At 39.7% G+C, this 20,188-nt stretch overlaps 1 protein-coding gene across 1 annotated transcript in view; it reads right to left on the bottom strand.

Annotated features, from left to right (window-relative positions):
* The window catches only part of fam20ca (FAM20C golgi associated secretory pathway kinase a), a 61,754-nt gene that overhangs the window by 33,441 nt on the left and 8,125 nt on the right, over nt 1–20,188 (bottom strand). The gene's annotated exons all lie outside the window — the stretch shown is intronic.

The following is a 20,188-nucleotide window of genomic DNA, read 5'->3' on the forward strand; positions in this document are numbered from 1 at the left end:
ATAGTATAGTATGTCGTTCTAAATTTGACAAAAAAACATAGTATTGCATGTCGTCCAAAATTTGACAAAAAAGTCATAGTATTGTATGTCGTCCAAAATCTGACGAAAAAGTCATAGTATAGTATGTCGTCCAAAATCTGACCAAAAAGTCATAGTAAAGTATGTCGTCCAAAATTTGACAAAAATGTCATAGTATAGTATGTCATCCAAAATCTGACCAAAACGTCATAGTATAGTATGTCGTCCAAAATTTGACAAAAAAATCCTAGTATTGTATGTCGTCCAAAATTTGACCACAAAGTCATAGTATAGTATGGCGTACAATATATGATCAAAAAGGCATAGTATAGCATGTCGTCTAAAATTTGACAAAAAAGTCATAGTGCAGTATGTGGTCCAAAATCTGACCAAAACGTCATAGTATTGTATGTCGTCCAAAATCTGACCAAAAAGTCATAGTATAGTATGGCGTACAATATTTGACCAAAAACTCATAGTATAGTATGTCGTCCACCATGCGAAATAAAGACTATATGTATGAGACAGAAAAACAATCTCAGTGGTGCAGGAGAATAGGACGCTGGACTCTTAAACCAAGGATTGCAAGTTCAAGTCCGGTCAGAGCAGCACTTTGCTAGCCTAGTATTTCATCCAGAATTTGACAAAAAAGTCATACTTTAGTATGTCGTTGGAAATCACACAAAAATGTCATAGTTTAGTATGTCGTCCAAAATCTGACCAGAAAGTCGTAGTATAGTATGGCGTACAATATTTGACCAAAAACTCATAGGTTAGTATGTCGTCCAAATCTTGACAAAAAAGTCATACTATAGCATGTCGTCCAGATTTCGACAAAAAGTCATACAATAGCATGTCGTCCAAAATTTTATAACAAAGTCATAGTATAGTATGTCGTCCAAAATTTGACAAAAAAGTTATAGTATAGTATGTCGTCCAAAATCTGACCAAAAAGTCATAGTATAGTATGGCGTACAATATTTGAAAAAAAGTCATAGGTTAGTATGTCGTCCAAATCTTGACAAAAAAGTCATACTATAGCATGTCGTCCAGATTTCGACAAAAAGTCATACAATAGCATGTCGTCCAAAATCTGACCAAAAAGTCATAGTATAGTACGTCGTCGAAAATTTGACCAAAAAGTCACAGTATAGTACATCGTCGAAAATTTGACAAAAAAGTCATAGTATTGCATGTCGTCCAAAATCTGACCAAAAAGTCATAGTATAGTATGTGGTCCAAAATCTGACCAAAACGTCATAGTATAGTATGTCCTCCAAAATTTGACCACAAAGTCATAGTATAGTATGTCGTCCAAAATTTGACAAAAATGTCATAGTATTGTATGTCGTCCAAAATCTGACCAAAAAGTCATAGTATAGTATGGCTTACAATATATGACCAAAAAGTCATAGTATAGCATGTCGTCCAAAATTTGACAAAAAAGTCATAGTATAGTATGTCGTCCAAAATCTGACAAAAAAGTCATAGTATAGTATGTCGTCCAAAATCTGATCAAAACGTCATAGTATAGTATGTCGTCTAAAATTTGACAAAAAAGTCATAGTATAGTATGTCGTTCTAAATTTGACAAAAAAAAAAATTGTATTGCATGTCGTCCAAAATTTGACCAAAACGTCATAGTATAGTATGTCGTCCAAAATTTGACAAAAAAGTCATAGTATAGTATGTCGTCCAAAATCTGACCAAAACGTCATAGTATAGTATGTCGTCTAAAATTTGACAAAAAAGTCATAGTATAGTATGTCGTTCTAAATTTGACAAAAAAACATAGTATAGTATGTCGTCCAAAATCTGACCAAAACGTAATAGTATAGTATGTCGTCCAAAATCTGACCAAAAAGTCATAGTATAGTATGTCGTTCTAAATTTGACAAAAAAACATAGTATTGCATGTCGTTCTAAATTTGACAAAAAAACATAGTATTGTATGTCATCCAAAATCTGACCAAAAAGTCATAGTATAGTATGTCGTCCAAAATCTGACCAAAAATGTCATAGTATTGTATGTCGTCCAAAATCTGACCAAAAAGTCATAGTATAGTATGGCGTACAATATATGACCAAAAAGTCATAGTATAAGATGTCGTCCAAAATTTGACAAAAAAGTCATAGTATAGTATGTCATCCAAAATCTGACCAAAACGTCATAGTATAGTATGTCGTCCAAAATTTGACAAAAAAATCCTAGTATTGTATGTCGTCCAAAATCTGACCAAAAAGTCATAGTATAGTATGTCGTCCAAAATTTGACCAAAAAGTCATACTTCAGTATGTCATTCTAAATTTGACAAAAAAAGCCATAGTATTGCATGTCGTCCAAAATTTGACAAAAATGTCATAGTATTGTATGTCATCCAAAATCTGACCAAAAAGTCATAGTATAGTATGGCGTATAATATATGACCAAAAAGTCATAGTATAACATGTCGTCCAAAATTTGACAAAAAAGTCATAGTATAGTATGTCATCCAAAATCTGACCAAAACGTCATAGTATAGTATGTCGTCCAAAATCTGACAAAAAAGTCATAGTATTGTATGTCGTCCAAAATCTGACCAAAAAGTCATAGTATTGTATGGCGTATAATATATGACCAAAAAGTCATAGTATAGCATGTCGTCCAAAATTTGACAAAAAAGTCATAGTATAGTATGTCATCCAAAATCTGACCAAAACGTCATAGTATAGTATGTCGTCCAAAATTTGACAAAAAAATCCTAGTATTGTATGTGGTCCAAAATCTGACCAAAAAGTCATTGTATAGTATGTCGTCCAAAATTTGACCAAAAAGTCATACTTCAGTATGTCATTCTAAATTTGACAAAAAAAGCCATAGTATTGCATGTCGTCCAAAATTTGACAAAAATGTCATAGTATTGTATGTCATCCAAAATCTGACCAAAAAGTCATAGTATAGTATGGCGTATAATATATGACCAAAAAGTCATAGTATAACATGTCGTCCAAAATTTGACAAAAAAGTCATAGTATAGTATGTCATCCAAAATCTGACCAAAACGTCATAGTATAGTATGTCGTCCAAAATCTGACAAAAAAGTCATAGTATTGTATGTCGTCCAAAATCTGACCAAAAAGTCATAGTATTGTATGGCGTATAATATATGACCAAAAAGTCATAGTATAGCATGTCGTCCAAAATTTGACAAAAAAGTCATAGTATAGTATGTCATCCAAAATCTGACCAAAACGTCATAGTATAGTATGTCGTCCAAAATTTGACCAAAAAGTCATAATATAGTATGTCGTCCAAAATCTGACAAAAAAGTCATAGTATTGTATGTCGTCCAAAATCTGACCAAAAAGTCATAGTATTGTACGGCGTACAATATATGACCAAAAAGTCATAGTATAGCATGTCGTCCAAAATCTGACCAAAAAGTCATAGGTTAGGATGTCGTCCAAAATTTGACAAAAAAGTCATAGTAAAGTATGTTGTCCAAAATTTTACAAAAAAGTCATAGTATAGGATGTCGTCCAAAATTTGACAAAAAAGTCGTATAGTCAGTCAGTCATCATCTACCGCTTTATCCTCCACCAGAGGGTCTCGGGGGGTGCTGTGCCAATCTCAGCTACATCGGGCGATAGGCGGGGTACACCCTGGACAGTTCGCCAGTCCATCGCAGGGCCACACACAGATAGAGACAAACAACCATTCACTCTCACACTCACTCCTATGGTCAATTTAGAGTGTCCAATTTACCTATCCCCACATTGCATGTTTTTGTGGGAGGAAGCCGGAGAACCCGGAGAGAACCCACGCACACACGGGGAGAACATGCAAACTCCATGCAGAAAGGCCCTTGTTCCAACCGGGGCTCGAACCCGGGTCTTCTCTCTGCAAGGTGAGAGTGCTAACCACTACGCCAAAATTTGACAAAAAAGTCATACTTTAGTATGGCGTTCAAAATTTGACCAAGAAGTCATAGTATTGTATGTCGTCCAAAATCTGACCAAAAAGTCATAGTATAGTATGTTGTCCAAAATTTGACAAAAAAGTCATAGTATAGTATGTCGTCCAAAATTTGACAAAAAAGTCATAGTATAGTATGTCGTCCAAAATCTGACCAAAACGTCATAGTATAGTATTTCGTCCAAAATTTGACAAAAAAACCATAGTATTGCATGTCATCCAAAATTTGACAAAAAAGTTGTAGTATAGTATGTCGTCCAAAATCTGACAAAAAAGTCATGCTTTAATATGTCGTATAAAATATGACCAAAAAGTCACAGGATAGTATGTCGACCAAAATTTGACAAAAAAGTCATACTTTAGTATGTCTTTCTAAATTCGACAAAAAGTAATTGTATAGTATGTCGTCCAAAATTTGACCAAAAAGTCATAATATAGTATGTCGTCCAAAATCTGACAAAAAAGTCATAGTATTGTATGTCGTCCAAAATCTGACCAAAAAGTCATAGTATTGTATGGCGTATGTCGTCCAAAATTTGACAAAAAAGTCATAGGTTAGTATGTCGTCCAAATTTTGACAAAAAATCATACTCAACGTCTATCAACGTGCATATAATCAGCAACTGACTGTCAGATCAAATATAGAAAGAACAATTCAAAAACATTTCGACAATATTTATTTTCACTTTTATACAATTATACAGATATCTAATACTGAAGATATGTATTATTTTCTTCGCTCTTTATTTGTTTTTAATTTATTTTAGTGCTTATTTTCTGTGACCTCAGTTCAGACTTGAGTGGGTATGTTTGGTCAAAAACTTGTCCCAGTTTCACGTTGCCACTTTTTGTGTCACGGTCTCTGAACATATGAGACAGACTGGTTTTGTGCTTCCAGAGGGAAGAATGAACATGAATGAGTCCGTCCATTCAGATGTGAAAGTTTTCGCTGTCCACTTTTCCCGTCTTAGAAAGTGCAATGTTTCGTTATTTTTCTCTGGCTCACTCGTCTCTTGCTGTGTCGCTCACTCGTCTCTCACTGTGTCGCTCACTCGTCTCTCCGTCTGTGCGCCGGTCAAAATAGAACCCCCCTGTCAAAATTTTAAATACTTAAATAACTTATTGACTGTCGGCCCAGGTCCATACAGGACGGCGTCTGGGTCCGCCTGTTAGTGACCTCTGCTATAGTATGTTGTCCAAATTTTGACAAAAAAGTCATACTATAGCATGTCGTCAAAAAGAGACACAATGTCATAGTTAAGTATGTTGACCAAAATGAGACAAAAAAGATCGTCCAGTGGACAAAGACGTCGCATCATGACTCAAAACATTGTGGGTTCAAATCCCACCAGAGGTATGTCTGGGTGTTTCAAAAACAACAAAACCAAACTAAAAACTGTCAAAAGCAAACAAAACAACTTCCAAAAACCAAACTAAAACTCTCCTTTGCGTGCGTTTGTCATTTCAACTTCATCGATAACGACTCTGTGGTAATGGGAGGAAAGAGCGAGCCTTGAAAAGCCTCAAAGGTGCTAGCTGGCATTTTTTGTTGACTAATGTCAGCAAAGACATGACCAAAAAAAATATGTTAAAATAGGAATCGGAAAGTCATAGTTTAGAAAGAAGTCCAAAATGAGACAAAAATGTCATAGGTTAGTAAGAAATCTCTAAAGATCTCACTAGAATACATTGTAGAGAAAGCATCTACTAGAAAATTCCACAGCAAAATTTTGATCGTGCCTGCTTCTTCTGCCGATATTGGGTGGATTGAACCTTTAAAACTTGAAGTGGCTATTTAGTCCAAACTGTTTTTTAACAAGGGCTATATTTGATAACGTGAAGATGTTCGGGGGCCAATGGTCACTTCACACCTTTTTTTAACAGTAACTTTTACAGACAAATGCATTAACATTGTCACAATTTTTGTACAAGTCCCTCCCTAGCCATATAAAACCTACGCTACAGGCTCTACAAAATCTCACTGAGGGCTGTGATTGGCCCGCGGGCCAGACTTTGAACATACCTGATTTAGACAAAGTGGTATTTTGTTGGAATCACCCTTTAAAACTTGTAGGGAGAGAGCTCCCTGTCCACCCTGTCACTCTAGGAGCCACCCACGCCACACTAAAAACTGAAAACGTTAAAAAAAAAGTACAAAACGTATGCTGTGATTGTTTAGCACTCTTTGACAGGTGATAAAAGTCTTGTGACCTGTTTTAAGTTCCAATCACCTCGCTACGTTAAAGTATGGCGACACTGTGAGGCTCCAAATTGGACTTGGTTCTGATCCTTTTTTTGGACATTTCCCATTCACATGTATGTGGAAATTATTCGCGATTTTTGTCGCCACGGTTACTCGAAACGCTTAGAAAGGCCATAGCACACCATCCTCACTAGAATGCCTTGCAGCAGCAGGCTCTAATAAGAAGACGTTTTCCTTTCCTCCTTTCCAAAGTTATTTTCTTTAGTTGAGTTTTCATTTCAGTGAGTCTATCTTACTTTTTCTTTCTTTCTTTCACCCCCCCCCCCCCCCCCCCAGTTCCCTCACACTTTCTTTGCTGTCTGACCTGTTCATAATTAAAGTTGCAGGCAGAAACGAAGGGCTTGGATTTTGTGTCTTAATGTATAGCTTTGAGAAAAGCTGCATTGCTGTGAGCTAAGTCACTATCTGTGACCACCAGAGCTCTCTGGCAACCCTTGAGATAAATGACAGGCAGAAACCCTCAGAACCAGTGTAAATTGTGTGCGTGTGTGTGTGTGTGTGTGCGCATGTGTGAGGTGGAGTCACGACTAAGAATCAGTGAGAGAGACAGAATGTGCCTATCCAACTGTCTCATCACAGCAGATGGCTGGGAGTCTGTATGTCAGGGATCATGCCATGGCTTATGGGTCTGTAAAGCCCTGCTGGGTTCTGCGCGTGTGTGTGTGTGTGTGTGTGTGTGTGTGTGTGCTTTAACAAATCAGACCAAAGTGATGGTGATATAACACACGTAAGACTTTATACAATAAGTATCATAAGGCTTCGGTATATGAACAATAAGTGCTCTGATCATTAAAAGGCTTTGATAGACACATAAACCACACTGGTACTTCAGTAATACAAGATGGGATTTGTCACAGTCCCTTCCTCTATTCTCTCCTCTTTCATTTTGGAGAGAAAAGAGATCCCGTAATCTCACAATCACTTCCTTGTCTCTGATTACCAAAAAAGGAAAGAAAAACACAGTTACTGTACTTTGAGTCTATTAAGACTGTTTGACAGGTGGTTTCCTTGGTTTTTCAGTAATGCTGTCACAATGTTCAGAACATCTCTAACAATCCAGTCAGCATGCTTTTGTAAGAAGTAAAATAACAACAATAATCATAATAATTATGCCAAGTAGCTGTAACTAACATAATCTCTACTCCCCATTACTCTTGGAGCTATTTCTGAAATTGCTGATTTGCTCTCTTTCTTTCTGGACTTAATTGAGTGGCTTGACATATTCAGCCATGTTCCCTTAGACTTAACACTCCACTGAGTGCAGAGTTTAAAAACAATGAAATCCCAGTGAAGACCTGATGCAATGCTGCATAATTATACCTGGGCTTTTGGGATGTGTTCCCAACAATCATCTTAAGGTGCTCCACGAGTCACAAATACAATATGTATGAGAAATTCTGAAGAACTTATGAGTACCACAGGGTATCATGCCTTTTCACAAAGCCATATTTTGGTAAATACAATAAAAAGACATTTCTATGTCAAAAACAGTGCTTGTCACCCGACAAGCACATTCACTGGTGGCTTTCAGAGAGAAGTGCTACCAAACAGCAGCTTTCTGATATCACTCAACTAAGTGTTTGATGACTCATCAGTTAAGTAGTTCACTAAGTAGTTGTTTTTTTTGTGATATTACAGCAGTTCAACACCAAAGGATACCATATGCACTGCAGTTTGCAGTTAAACAACAACATAACATAAAAAAAACTTCCTGCTTGTGAAGTGTTGGGTAGTATAGTACCCACAAAACGTAGCGTGGTAAATGATCTTGGTAAAACACCTTTGTTAGCTAGAAGTGTTTTGTTTGACCAATATGTCTTCCTCATGTGATCACAGAGGAATTAAACAACATCACATGACATTAAAAAGAAACATCTTCATGAGAACAACAAGTCCAAATCCCAACTGTCTCAGCCTCACCAACCAACAACTAAAGTCTGTCCAGGGACTTTTGTTGCACTTTCACCTGATTTTCCTGTCATTTCTCTACTATTAACTCTGTAATAAAACCATCAATTGGACCAGTTAGCCTTAGAATTGCCTGGTGCCAGCTGTGTTGCTCTTGCAGACTCAAAGGAAACACAGACTGCACACTATTAGACAAATAGATTCACATCAATTCACTTTGTGACCTTTGTTTAATAAGCACGAAATGAGGGGAAATTGAGCAACATGGTCAACAACAAAAGCAGCTCGGGATTTGATGGTGCAGTGTCACAATAATGAGCATTCGTATACTGGAGTAAGGCCGCTGTTTTCAAGGATGTACTATTGTGTGTGTGTGTGTGTGTGTGCACTGAGGGGATTATACTGTATATTTCCATGTACTTTATGCTTATGGCTGCCCCTTTCATCCCCTCTCCCTCTCCCTCCCCCCTTCCCTTCACCCATGACAAACAAAATGCACATCCTCAACAATCAGGCTCATTCCAGCAACACAGAGCCACACTTCATATTTAAATTTCCATCCACAGAGGATTAACCGTTTTCAATAGCACAAGTCTGATGCAATCCTGCACAGGGAGCCCGAATGTACGAGTGTGAACAGTGAATTATGCAGAACATATGGAACCATCCAGGGTATTCTGGGGTCAGCAGCAGTTATATGTTAAAATATCAAAGCTGTGCAATATTTAGAAAAAAAATTATCTTTGTTCTCAGCTTTCACAAAATGTATCTCTCTATACATAAGCACCCACGTTGGATTCTGAGCAGTACTCTTTAACACAATTCCACCTGTCCTGAGAAAATCCACAAGGCTTTGACAGCTTTACCAAACTGTCCATCTTTGTCAAGCAATTTACCGTGAAATGAGGTGTACAAGAGATATATATAAGAGAGTAATGTAGGTTGCTGTTGTTCCCCTATACTATCACAAGTCAGACCACAAAGACCAGTTTTTCTATGCAGAGAAAGAAATAGTTCTCATGACTGAGAAGCACAATCCCTCTTAGATAACATTCCAGCAGGAAATTCCTCCAGAAAGCCTCAAACAGTTGTCTCAATCCCTCACAGCTCCAGAATTATGAAAGTAGATGAGGACGGGGAGGGAGTAAAGCTACAAAGCACGAAAAGCCAGATTCAAACTGAATAATGTGGGGGGGGGGGAAGCATAAGAGGCCATGCACCTTGGCACTTCTTTTCTTAGAGCGAGAACAGAGGATCAACGATGTCCACAAACACCGACTACACTTCGATAATGAAAAGAAACGGTATAGTTCTCAGCCATTTTGGGATCAGTGGGGGATTTTAAGAGCTTTCCTTGTTTGTGTCTGTGAGGTTGTGTTACTGCCTCCACTCTAAATCAATGGACATCGCTGCAAGTCTTCAACTCAGAGACATTGAGCAACAAGTGGTGCATGCTCTCCAGCATGACATGTACGCTAAAAATGATGAGAGGTTGAAAACAATCCTGGTCTGAAGTCAGTAAACTGCAGGGTTTGACATAAATAGTCTCACCACTGAGGTTGAGGAGGGTTTTGGGAGCAATTCAGAAAGCTGCTGCAGGTTATCTTCTCACGGTCTGCATAGTTGACTGAATCTGAACTATAATGGCTACATAAGAGGTTGGGGGCTTCCTTTGTACACATAAAGTTTTGGAAGTCTCCTCAAAGCTGAAGCAGTGCTGTGTTTTAAGATTGCTGCATGTTCTCGCTTAGAAATAATATAGATTTGAGGTTATAAAAGGCTAAAAGAAAACCCTGACCTGCAAGAAAACACAATCATGCTCTCATCTTGGACACAATGCAAACCAGATTTCCTGAGTGTAAATTGGCACTTGACTGGGACAGAATAATACAAGGCAAACCTTAAAGCGTGCCGTGTTAAATGGAGATTCTAAGAGGGCTCTGCACACAGGTCTGTCCTCCAAAGTAGCCTGCAGTGCACACTGGTACACATTTATTTGATTATCACTCCAGGGCTACACTAATTAATGCAAATTATAATACATCCAGAGAAGCATTCATTTCCAGGACAAATACCCCAACGTGAATGTGTCCACACACACACACACACACACACATACGCACAGGAGCAACACTAAGCCTAACATAATAAGAAATAAAGTAAGAGAGTCAAGGTTGAGATTATAGTGGACAAATTATGTTGAAGATGGAGCTGGAGGAAGATAAGGTCTATGGATGCTGTGAAGGAGGACATGAGGACAGTCGGTGTAACAGAAGAGGACACAAGGGATAGGACAAGATGATCTGCTGTGGCAAACCCTAAAGAGAAAAACTGGAAAAATACGTTAAATATGCATTATCTTTTCATTCTGGCTTCATTTTATGCTTTAACAAAACTTACAAATTGTGTTTTTTGTGCATGTAAACTAATCGCTGATCACTACCTCTTTTAAAATAAACATTACTCAGATGATCTGTCACGTATTGGTTCAAGTACTCGCTTTGTAGTCGAGAATATAGGAATCCAATCTGAATTCTTTCTCTATTTTCATTAATAAACTCGTTTGTTCTGAATATTATGCTCAGCTGAATGAGAACTGTACGGCCATTCCATCTCCGTCACAAACATTTCATGAATTTATTATCTACAGTATGACCTCCAGATTCTCAACGGATTTATTGGATATATATACTGTATATTTTTAAAGGTTTTCCTCAGCACAGCAGACACGAGCTTCTGCCTCATAAGGACAAGGTTTTGGTCTCTACGTCGCAGCCATTTATTTGGAATATCTCCGGAGGTTTTAATCCATAACAAACCATAACGGCTTGAAAGGCTCAGCACAATTTCCCCCTTGATTAGCTTAGAGCGAGGCTTGTTTAAATGCCACTTTCCAGCAGCACATGAGTGATGATTGAACACTATTTGATTTAGCAGCGCTGCGTTTTATTTCCAAGCGTCCTAATGAATGTGTTTATTAGTTACCTGCAAAGCTCTGGTGAAGTCATAATAAGCTGCTCTGTTGGCGTTACAGGTGCCTGCAGTTCATCCATCACTTCACTCAGTTTGAGAAGGAGCAGCTTCATTTTTAGCAAGCTGTCAGTTATTTTCAATGCTGCCTGTTTTCACTGTCCTAAATAGATTGCACACCACAGAGTGAAACTTAACTACATGAAAAAAAAAAAAAAGCTTCAATTCCTCGACCAAAGAAAGCAATTAAAAAAAAAAAGACCTTCCAGAAAGCTATTTTGTAGCCGAGGCACAAGTATTTGTGCTTTGTTTCTCCCACAGCTGAACTTTTCTATTTAAACCTGTCAACAGTCTTGTTGTGCTCAATGGTTTGTGGTCAGATGCCATTCCTTAAATAGAAACCATCCATCAGAGGCTAAGTAGTGGCTGAGAGATGTCATAGTGGTCATGAGTGGGTGATGGCGGTGAAGGAGGATGTGGTGAAACCACTAGAAAATCACTTCCAAGAGTTGCATTTATCCTCGTGTAAGAGCTAAGTGGGATGGAACGAGTCCACTGCACTTGAGGCTAAATCAAGTTAATTTATATTTGAAAGAGAAAGTCATGTCTTGACGGAACCGAGAATAGATTCCAAACTGAATCTGTATATCCAATATCTGCGATCTGAGATATCACAATTACATTTGTAGTGCTGTAAATGCTGCTCACATTGAGAAGGAAGCACAAGAAACACATGGCCCAACTGTAAAAAGGGAAGCGTCTGAGCAGGAACTACTCTCTGGAAAACATTATTGTTCATGGAGCGTATCACGAGGCAATGTCCATGCATCATCATGTGACGGCTGCTTTTTGCAATGTGACCTATAATGTCACAGCACACCGTGCACCGATGCATCATCTTTAATGTTTCCGCGCTGAACGTCGGTGCCCTGCTCCTGCTTGTTTAGAGGGGCGCGTCTTATAATATCGTGTGATCAAATACACATGATATTATAAGATGACACTCAGACTACACAGATTAGATACACACATTACATCAATTAATGTGATCATTTATATTCTACCACAAATGCCGCTGTGTATCCAAAATGCAGCAACGGGGCATTCTTTGCAGCAGCAGCTGCACTCACTGAGTCTCCCTGCACCTCCAGCACAGAGGCTCCACTGTTTGCATCACTGATGCCCAGAGCAGCAAAAAGGAGGATGCATGGTCGGATAGGTGCGACCCAGGCAAACTCCCGGATCAGGTTCCTGACTCCCTGGCTCTGATAGCAGACCTGAGTAACAGGACCAGACCACAGCAACCCCTCATACATCCTGCCCAGATAATGGCCAAAGCCAGGAAGCCCCTCCCCTGGTTTAATTGGTAGACAATGATTGTATTCTCCTCCCCTTCCCCAGGTTGCTGTCAGGGGGATAGGAGAGTCACACACATGCACAGCCTAATTGCCACCTTGCAGACAAGCATGGGTCTGGCCTACAATGGTTGTATTAACCTTTGTGCATGTTAGCACAAAAGGCCGGAGTTACAGAGCCACAATGCTCTCTCTCTTTCTCTCCATCGAAAGAACTGTTGTTTCATTCATTCAGCTTGGATACAGACTCAAGTGGACTGTGATAGATCTACCTGGGAAAGGTCCTTATCGAATGACTGGGCTCAGTGGTAAGAGGTGGTGCAGTGCGTGTGGTCCCATTGTTAAAGGACAACAGTGGATTTAGAGCCTTGGTAACAATGAGGCATGTGTGCAGCCTCATTTATAGAGCGCTGCATTGAAAGAACGGCGAAGCATAGTTCCTGTTTTGTCTGTTGAGCCCAAACAATTAGTCTCATTATGGCTTCTGAGAAAGACTACAATAACAAACGACAGGCTATTAGCAAGAGTTTATGTTTCGGCTTTAGTTGCGGTCTAATTTGTCAGGATAAATTGTTAAAAGGCAAATTCTTAATCACAGATAGTGGATTAACCAAGGCACTTAGCGTTTGAAAACTCCCCTCAATTAAATCCAGTGTACCTGAGTGCTCATTTAAGATAACCAACCTCGGATACTTAATGAGTAATTTCAGCCGATATGTTCAACTGCAAAAGACCAAAAAATAAAAAACCAAACTTGAACCTAACCACCCCAGCCTCATAAAACATAATGCTCATTGTGACTGACTTTAATTCATGTCCTAGAGCAAAAATGAATTTTCTGCATTCCAGACAAATGTGGCAGTGACATTCCTAGAGGGAAGCTTAGGAATTCCCCCCGTCCAGTATTTCAGACTGTAATGATACGGTAGGACGGCTGAACGGCATAATCATGTCAAGCAGTGACAAAGACAGGGTCAGAAAGAACAACAAACACGCACAATTGAAAACATATAATTCACTCGGATGTGGTGTGACGGAGAAGTGCACACACGTTCTGGTCCACACCCACAGGCATGGGGAATAACACACAAAGTGTATAGCGCGGGTCAGCAAATTAAATATCAGGACCAATCCCCTTTGCCTTCAAGGGTAAACAGACATTTTGACATGTGTCTCTGGGGAGGACTGAGGGAATCTTGTTTTGGAACAATGAATCTGAACAGATAAATAATATTTAGCCATCTTTCTAGAGTCATTTTGAAGGCTTCTTAAAAATGCAAAAGACAAAATGCGTCCTTAAATCTTGAAGAGCCGTGAAATGTTCAATGGGTGGATGCTTCTCAGGTTTTTTTAAAAAGTTTTTTAAAACCTTAAACATGTTAAAAACTATGGACTTTTTTTTTTTAATGAATTAACTCTTTTGTTTGGCAACAGCAGTGAGAGCAGGAGAAGCTGCTGGTGTGAAATGGGACTCCGCTGTAGATCATTTTGGTTTCAGTGTAATACATTTTGGCTCGGAATTGAGTTGAGGGACAAGCCAAAGATTAGTACTGCCTCAGCAAATCAAACAAACAAGTCCTGAAAGGAGCGTGGAGAGGAGGTGGAGATAAACACACAGAGGGATGGTGATGAAAAACATCCCTATCTCCGGAGCTGACCTTGTGAAACATTCATGGGAAAATGTCATTATGGGAAGTGTGCATTTGTTTGTGTGAGAGTGGGGGAGAATGTGGCTACAAGAAAACAGTCCCGTTGTTTCCCTGTCCTTGTTTTTGGGAATACGCGTGTGCCTGTCAAAAAGTTATTTGACATTTGAAATGACACCCAGGCATGCTCACTGCTTCCCTTGATGCTAAAAAGATGATCTCATGAATGAGGAATATCAAGAATAGACACCAAGCCGAGACCGAGGAAGAAAAGAGGAACATGAAACTTCTTTAGAAGAGCCAACAAATGGAAAAGAAATATGTCAGTCGTAATTATAATTATGGCATGAATATGCAAAATGACTGACAGCAGATCACCCAAATGTGTGAAACACACAGTTTGAATAACAAGGCATAATTAGGTAATGGGCAGAACTCACATAAATACAATTAACACCTACTGTAGACTGGAATTCTGCATACTCAGTTCCAATTTGTGTCTGTGTGTGTCTGTGTGTGTGTGTTCTTATGATTTGGCATACACGCTTCCAGTTCAAACACATGCAAACAACCCACATCACTGGTGAAACAGCAGATCAAGGATTTCAGCTCGCAGTTCGTTTGAATAGATGCTTCAAACAGATAAAAAAGTCAGAAAGTAAACGATGACAAAAGAAAAACACAGAGAATTTACATCCATGGCAGAAATCCACACTGATATTTTTTTGACAAGATCAGCCTGAGAATGAAAGCCTGTGACAGTCTGAACAATGGATGAAGAAGGAGTGAGGTCAAGAGAGGATGAAAGAAGAACATGGAGGGGTGTGTAGAGAAAATGGACGGCGTAAGATTAGCAATCCTCCGTCACATTAGAGTGGCTTAAACCCAAATGAATCTTAAAGACCTGAGGAGGGAGACCGTGCTGCTCAGAGCCTGGAGAAGAGCTGCTGGGCCTGATCCTCCCCGGCTGCCTGGCTGAAAGTACAAAGCTGCATGAGAAACAGATGTTGTGACGCCTGACTGGAATACACTCACTCTGTGTTTGTGTGGGTGAGAGATAAAGAGAGACAACAACAATGTGAAAGAGAGAAGAGGGAAAAACGTAGCAGATAATGTTTGATGTTACCCAACTTTTGAAGAACACGAGCAAGAACCACTGATACAAGTTGTAGCCGATAACAGCTCCTGCTCAAGAAATATGGTAAATCATAGACAATCTGGTTCACCCAGCTGGCCTATTACAATAAGAATGTGTTGAAAAAGTCTTGGTCACTATGATTAAGGTTTGGAAAAGGTTGTGGTTATGGAAAATGAGCTAGGGATTAGGAATTTAGGCAAAACAAGTGGTGAGGGACATGGAACACTGTGGTTATAGTGAATATATAGACACATAGTCACATCTTAATTGCAGGTCACTGTCCACACCATGACTTTCTGCCTCACAACATCGAAAGCACAAAAGCTTCTTGCACTGGCATTCAACTCTGGCACGATATGTCAATCTGAATCATCCACAAGGACGTACGTTCTGAGCCATCACAGTTAAAGACGTTCCTGTCAGATATAAGATATACAGCAGTGTACGGGGATTAAGCAGCACTTCAACACAACCATGGCTCTCCTTCCTTCCTTGAGTAGAAACTCGGTAAAGAATTGGAATTTCAAAACGCCTGTCGTACACTGAGGCTTACAAACTTCTACTACGACTACTGAACAGTTTCGCCGTCTGCTATGGACACCTCACACAATACACACCGACGTGCGCCGCAAGTGGGCACACGGCGAGAATCGACATAGACAGACGTGCACAAATGCACACACTTGAAATTGATAGCCTCCTCCATCTGCCTGACCACACCTGCGCCCCACAGACTGTCATTAATTTCAAACGCCAGGTCGGACAAATTGCTTGGCATCCTGAGCTGCTGCTGCTGCTGCTGCTGCTCCGTCCCCTGCCCGCTGATTGGTCTAGTCTGGGTGTTTGTGGGACATGAGTGGACTCAATGGGACGGCTGTGAGGCTGCGAGACTCCCCCTCTCTCTCTGCCAAAGCACCATTCCTCCAGAAAGGCAGGATAAAACCCACTATGTCGACAATTCGCTGACACAGTTTGTATCGGCGAGTGAAAACATGAATGTGACAACTCAGCTGAAGCTTTTTATAAAACGTAAGATTGAGGTCAGGGGGAAAGACTTTATTGTGGACTTTAGGGCAAGGGTGTTAATGTGAAAAGATGTGATGTTTCATCACATCTGAAGTCTCTTCAATGCGCTTCAAGGCTTCTTTCTTTTTTTTTGACTTGTCACAGTGAAAATCATTAGGCAAGTGTTAAATGGTGCATAGTTGGGAGAGCGTGAGCTAGTTTTATCCGAACATGTGTGCAGGCAGAGTGCGAGCTCACAGTCACCACCTTCTGTGTAATATACTCACAGCTCTGATTGAGAGGCTACAGCTGCGGCTTCACATGCTGCTCATGGATTTTTCAGCACCAAGCCTGGGCGATGGAGGATGCACGAACTCTGTAACCCCCATGGCGTTTTTAATAATTCTTTTTTTTTGCAGCTTGTGTGTGCATGTGCATGTGTGTGAGCTGCAGCTGTGCTAACAGCTGTCCAGAGTAACATGCTTCAACTGTGTCCATACAAAGCGCTTTTAAAGTGAAGCAGAAGAAAATGAAAGTCAGGAAGGGATTTTGTGTGCATTGCAACACATGCATTTCCATGCCTACGTTTGTGTTTATGCATGCATGTATACATGATCATGCCATACTCACATGCAGGTTCTCAAACAATGGGACATTTGGCTTTTCTACATATTGCGAGGACATTATTCCTCTCCTCTCTTTGATTCCATTGTTTTGTTTATCTGGGATCATCGCGGCTTGTGTGACAAGGGACAACTCAATCTGTGGTCCAGCTCTTATTGTCATTTGGTCCACAGATGCTTGTTATCTGAGCTGTGGTTTTACAGGATTGTAATCCTGGCATATACAGTTAGAGAAGATTGACGTGGCAATTGTAGACAAAGGCAGCATCACGCTCACCATAAGAACACACCAAAAAACTCAACTCAATTTGAATTAATAATAAAAATCAATTGATCTTCCGTGGTCAGATGATCCCTGTTCAATAAGCAGAACAGGGAGCGGCAATCTCCAGAGGACGTTTTCATCTTAATTGAATGTCTCAACGGACAGAGAGGATCCATGGTAGGAATGTCACTCATAACCCAACAGGGACACAGTGGATATCATGAAGCCTCCAAACTGACTTGTGGATTATAAAAACGAAAGCAGCCTCCTGGGTGTTACAGCTAACGGGCTCAACAACCAACTCCACTGGCCCACGAGAGCCCGAGCTTGTCAAAACTGATTGGGTTCATGCAGATGAGGATGTATGCTGATTCCCCACGGTGGTACGGAACAGGCACATATGCCCCAGATACAGTATATGTTCTAGCACATGTGTTTACATATAATGAGCCCTGTTCGTTGATATGACAGCTCTCGGCAGGACTCGGCGTGTACACAACAAAGAGGGACGATCAAAGTCATTTCCTGCATGAACCATGAGACTAACAACCAAATCAAAGTGAGGGGAAACAGACTTGTCAAACAGTGCATGATGGAGAAATTAATTCTCTCCTTGCATATATGAGGCTTATATCTCTTTCCTCAGTCCCTCAATCCTCTATCTGACAAATCCAATTAGCATGACATGGACATTATGGTTCTGTATACACACAAAAGGGCTGGGCATGAGAGACACGAGTCAAACAGAAATGAAGGCCTGACATAAAACGTCCACATTCAGCCAGAACCTGGCTCCAGCTGGGAGACCGGGTTTCTTGACAGGTTGGCAGTGCTGACTGCTCCCTCACCCTCTGGTCTATCACTGCTACACATTTCCAATACTAACCCTCTATTTTCTCACTTTGTCTAAAGTCTTCTCGTATCTGTCTCATATCTGAATGCATTAAGTTAAAATTGTATCTAATTACTACACATTTTTATCAGTGACAACACTGAGATTCATCTAAAGATTGTAAAGGTGTTATGATGCTGTTTTGTATAGATGGACCTTTTTTCCATTACTATGTTAAAATGTACAGTACAGAGGGTATACGAATGTGCAACATAGAGTGTCTTGTATCCTTTTTTTTTGTTAGCACAACCTAGGTAATCTGATGAAAAAAATTATAATTTTCACCAACTATATAAACACACCTGAGCGAAAAGGACTCAACGTGTTTAAAATCGGATTGAATTTGTGAAATTTGGAAATCAGTCCCAGTTCAAAGTTTACTTGGCTCTTTTTTATGAACAAAAATAAAAGAAAAAACGGTTAAAAAGGCAATTATTGCTACTTTATATCATAACTTGACACATCAGAAAAAAGCATTTTTTTTCATCTTACACAATCATCCAATTATTCAGACAGATCAAATGAAGTCAAGCTGTCAGGCTGTGTGCAGCCTCCTTGCCCACACCAGTATTAGAGTATTCAACTCAATGGAGACGTGATACATCCAAATCTCTTCGAAGCATCATTTGATGCTGCACAATGTGAAAAACAACGCACCACAGCAACTATCTGAACTACGATACCCAGAATGCACCGCCACTCCTAAAATAAAAGTGGGACACATCGGTGCCATGATGGATGGAGACAACAAAATGTAACGGTGCGCTTCGACAAAAGTAGAACAAAGGTTATTTTTCTACAGTACTTCTCTCAGATATTTTTAGATTTCTACTCCTCTGTAGAAATCTCTGTAAACACTGGAGACAAATGTTAGTGACGGAGCAGAGAGTTTGAATAAAATATGACAGGCTAAATAAAGAGCCGCAGGAATCTGTGGTGTATAATTCAGAAGATGTAATTACTGTCAAAAGAGTGTCCACAGTTGGGAAAGACTGCTTTACTCACATCTACGGTAAGAAATAATACATCTGTGGCCATATCTTCATTCTTTCAACCTTAAAATTAAAAAAATGCAGGTATTCTATAAATACTATAAATCTATTAGTGAATAAAGATGAACACACTTATACTTTCATATGACACTTTTCCTAAAAAAACAACCCAGGACCCAACCTTAGTTCAAAATGTGCACTAATACATTATGAGCTGTCCGTGGATATGCACATATTGTCTAGTTGTGTAGTCCAGTGTAATTTCTGTCCCCACAAATAATTCTAAATACTATTGTCTGGACCATTTTCTTTGGGCCCGTGTCCTAGCAGGCTGCAAAATGCAACCATGGACTGACCTTGAAGTAAAACGTCAAGTCAAGACAAAGAAAAATGACTCAAACGTACAAATCTGAACGGCCACTGCTGCTGTTTAAAACTAGGGGATAAAAATCACTCTTCATTCGGGTAAAAGAGGAGTATATGAGCACAAAACACTAGGTGGAAAAAACTTTTAATAAACTTCGTAGCCTCTCCATAAATCAAGCTCTGACAGTGAAAAGATATTCAGCAGGAATATTTCATCATTCATTTTTCAACTTGATGTTGAACTCACTGGACTGGACTCCTTATCCTCCCACTAATGTGACTTTGGCTGCTACGGTAATGGACTTGGCTCACTTGGAATTAGGAATAATAATAAACTATCCCTGCAAAGGTCATCAAAACATGACACTGTGAGCCTTCACAACCATCACTCACTTGCTTCTACAAGAAAAGACACACAGACGCCCTTCTCTGTGTCTCTACTGCTTCTCCGCTCTCTCCATCTCGTCCCCAGCATCTCATACTCTCCACGGACGCTCTCATGTAGAAAACAATTATGCATTTCAGAGCAATCAAACCAGGTTTCTGAGCAATTACTTCTGATCACAGCCTAGTTGGCCTGGACACTGTTTATCCCCACTGGCAAGGGAATGCATTAGGCAAAACTCACCATCAGCTGAGAGGGAGGGCATTTCTTTTTTATGTGCAATGCGCCTTTGTCAGCATGTATGCCTCCCCAAAGATGTCCTCATGATGGCTCAGTGCTCATTTTAATTAACACATAAGCCCGTTGATGTTAATTAAAAAGAAGACATCAGAAAAAGATCACACAGA

Source organism: Solea solea, chromosome 16, assembly GCF_958295425.1.
Source record: "Solea solea chromosome 16, fSolSol10.1, whole genome shotgun sequence".
Lineage (NCBI taxonomy): Eukaryota > Metazoa > Chordata > Actinopteri > Pleuronectiformes > Soleidae > Solea > Solea solea.